At 41.3% G+C, this 3,581-nt stretch overlaps 1 pseudogene; it reads right to left on the minus strand.

Annotated features, from left to right (window-relative positions):
- Positions 1 to 769: 769 nt before the first annotated feature.
- LOC110336014 lies at positions 770 to 2,239 on the minus strand (annotated as a pseudogene).
- Between the last annotated feature and the right edge of the window lie 1,342 nt (positions 2,240 to 3,581).

Consider the following 3,581-nt stretch of genomic DNA (forward strand, 5'->3'; position numbering starts at 1 on the left):
TTTTCTTTTTTCTTTTCTTTTCTTTTCTTTTCTTTTTCCTTTTCTTTTGAGAGAAGGTCTCACCATTTGCTCTGGCTGCCAGAGAATTCACTATGTAGATTAGGCTGGCCTCAAACTCATGGAGATCTGCTGGGATTAAAGGTGTGTTCCACCACACCAGGTACCATTTTTATTTTTATTATTATTATTATTTTTGGATTATTTGGAATAAAACTTTTTTTTCTAAGTCTAAACAAAAGAAAGGGACTGACAATTACAAACAAGATCTGACCACTGACTATAGCAGTCTTATCTTTGAAATTCGGGAAGGAAACAACTGTGTTCCAAACAGCTAAATACTCAAGTACCACTCATGCCTCCCCCCAAACCAAAGGTATGTTTTAACTGCTGCCTTTACTTGGAAGTCCATTCATCTCCCATCCATCCGTCCATCCATCCACCCACCCATCCATCCATCATCCATCCACCCATCCATCTATCCATCCATCCATCCATCCATCCATCCATCCATCCATCCATCCATCCATCCATCCATTCAGTATCCCATAAAAGCTTGGCTAACCCAGGTGGCACATACTCTGACATCACAGGCCAGCTGCCTATAAAAGCTAGACTTCTGACACAGGGGCCTAGCTCCACTTTCTCACTGCTCATCCTCATACAGGAGGGCAGTTGTTTGAACAATCTCTAAATCATGATGATACCATGCTACCAAAGCAGGGTCCCTGACTGCCCCACGTGGGGCAAGAGCAGGGCAACCAACTCTAAGTTAAGTGCTCCAATGCTGGAAAGCCTTTTCTAAACTTGTTCCTTTGGGCAGAAATGTCATAGTGCTGAAAATCCTTTTCTCATTGGAAGACAATAAATAGATTTTTGCCTTCAGTTTCCTGTCCTTAATATCCACTTTGTTGCCATGTAACACAATGGGGATGTTTTCACACATGCATCTCAGGTCTCCATGAGTACATGAGTTAGGTACATGCTTGTAAATAACTCTTGGTGTTACATCAAGCATTGTAATAGCAAACTGGGCTAGTGGACTGCTATAGTAGCCATCCTGCAGGTCCCTGAATGTCTTCTGGCCAGCCATGTCTCACATGCTGAACTTGATGGGTTCTCTGTCAGGTGGAACACAGGGCTCAATGCCACACCCAGAGTGACTACAAACTTGTTTTCAAACTCACCTGGCAAGTGACACTTCATGAATGTTGTCTTTCTGGTGTTGCCGTCATCCACCAGGATGAGTTTGAACTGGACCTCTGGCTCTCCCTATGCCCTAGTTTTCTGCTCTTTTCTTTTCCTTTCCTTTCTTTTCTTTTTCTTTTTTTCTTTTTTTTAGCTTGCTTCTTTTTTATTGCATATTTTCTTTATTTGCATTTCAAATGTTATCCCCTTTCCTGGTTTCCCCTCCGAAAACCCCCTATTCCCCATCCCCCTTCCCCTGCTCACCAATCCACCCACTCCTGCTTCCTGGTCTTGGCATTCCCCTACACTAGGGCATAGAGTCTTCACAGGACCAAGGGCCTCTCCTCTCATTGATGACCAAGTAGGCCATCCTCTGCTACATATGCAGCTGGAGTCATGTATCCCACCATGTGTACTCTTTGGTTGATAGTTTAGTCCCTGGGAGCTCTGGTGGTACTGGTTAGTTCATATTGTTGTTCCTCCTATGGAGCTGCAAACCCCTTCAGCTCCCTGGGTCCTAACTCCAAAGCAGTGGTTCTCAACCCTCCCAATTCAGTTCCTCATGTGGTGAGCCCCCACCATCACAAAATTATTTTGTTGTTTCTTCGTAACTGTGATTTTGCTACTGTTGTGAATTGTACTGTAAATATCTGATGCGTAGGATATCTGATATGCGACCCTTAGGGGTCATAACCTACAAGTTAAGAAGCATTGCTCTAGAGATCAATAGGATGCAGTGATGCCTATAAAGTGAAGAAGTAGAGGGCTTAGCCACTAGCTTTAGATATCTCATAATCTGTTTCTTTATTCCATGTATCTTTTCAGTTAGCCACTTAATTCATGAAGATCTGTAACTTTCCACATCAGGTTTTCAGGCTATTCCAAGGGAACTGGCCTCAAACAACAACAACATGATCTTGAATGTAGCTGAAAGGAAATTCAATACAAAACATTAGCAAATATGATCCAGAAAAGCATTGAAAGTAAGTCATACCATGAGGAAGTAAGGCTTTGTCCCATGAACGTGTGGTTTAACATTGGGAAATCTGTTCATAATTCTACTCTACTAATAGGTTAAAAGAGAAAAACCATGGGGCCGTCTCTGTGAATGTTGAATGCACATTTTTATGACACTAAACATTGCTTCTTAATTAAAACTTACTGAGTTCTGAAAGCTATAAAGCACAAACAATATGAGAAATGAAAGGAAACACAGAATTTAATGGTATAGTTATAGAGGCCTTTCCAGTAAAGATACTACAAGATGTCCCTGAGCTCAGCCAGGATGAGATTAGCTTTCTAGCTGAAGCAACAAGGTAAGGTAAGATAAATAAATAAAAGATTAAAATATTGGAGGGGAAGAGACAAACAGTTATTTGAGGATGGTAGAATTATTTGGATGGACTATGTAAAAAGATTAATTATTAAATTTTTAAAAAATTAAGGCTATGGGTACAAGGAAATATGCAGAACAAAATTATTTTGTTGTTACTTCATAACCGTAATTTTGCTACTCTTGTGAATCATATTATAAATATCTGATATTCAGGATATCTGATGTGTAACCCTTAGGGGTCACGACCTACAAGTTAAATAGCAGAACCTTCTTATATGTGAGTTACCTTTGGTTGGGAACAATGGTAAACTTTTGTTACTGTAACAAGTTCAGAAGATAGTCAAAGATAAAGAAAAGGGATTTACTTTAGTTTCCAGTTTAAAAGCCTCAGCTCTAAGTGGAGGGGTCACTGTTTTGGGCTTGTGGTTAGAGGGTTTCTTGTGGTAGAAGAATGTGACAAATCCTTCACCTCACAGTCAGGATATAAGAGAGAAGAGGAAGGACTGGATTCCCACTATCTCACTCAAGGGTGGCGAACCTACCTACAGACAGCCTCTCTCCAGACTCCATCTCATCACCATGGACCGGAGATCAAACCTTTAACACAGGGCAGATATGAGAGACATTCTGCATCCAAACTCCAGTAGCAGCCACCAGGGAGATTCCTCACAACAGCAAGCTCCATATCCCACCTGGGAATAACCACAGCTGGAAAATGTCAGGACCAGTGTTGTCGTTTCTGCCAACCAAAACTTAGTGTGATGGTGTTGGAAGCTGTGCCTTCAGGAAGAGTTCTTCATTCACCATGTGACCTCTCTCCTAAGTGTCCCTGCCACAGATGCCCCAGGGCACTGTAATGCAGCCAGAAGGGCCATAGGACAGGCTACGGAGGTTAAGGTTGTCAGTCTTAGGCTTTAACTTTCCCAAACTGTGACCTAAACAAACCTCTTCTTATAAATTATTCAGCTTCAGGTATTTTATTATAGCAACATGAAGCCAACCAAGACAGCCAATATAAAAAAAATGTGTGTCTTTATTGTAGCAAGCAAAAGAAGAATAA

Source organism: Mus pahari, chromosome 1 (assembly GCF_900095145.1).
Source record: "Mus pahari chromosome 1, PAHARI_EIJ_v1.1, whole genome shotgun sequence".
NCBI classification, from domain to species: domain Eukaryota; kingdom Metazoa; phylum Chordata; class Mammalia; order Rodentia; family Muridae; genus Mus; species Mus pahari.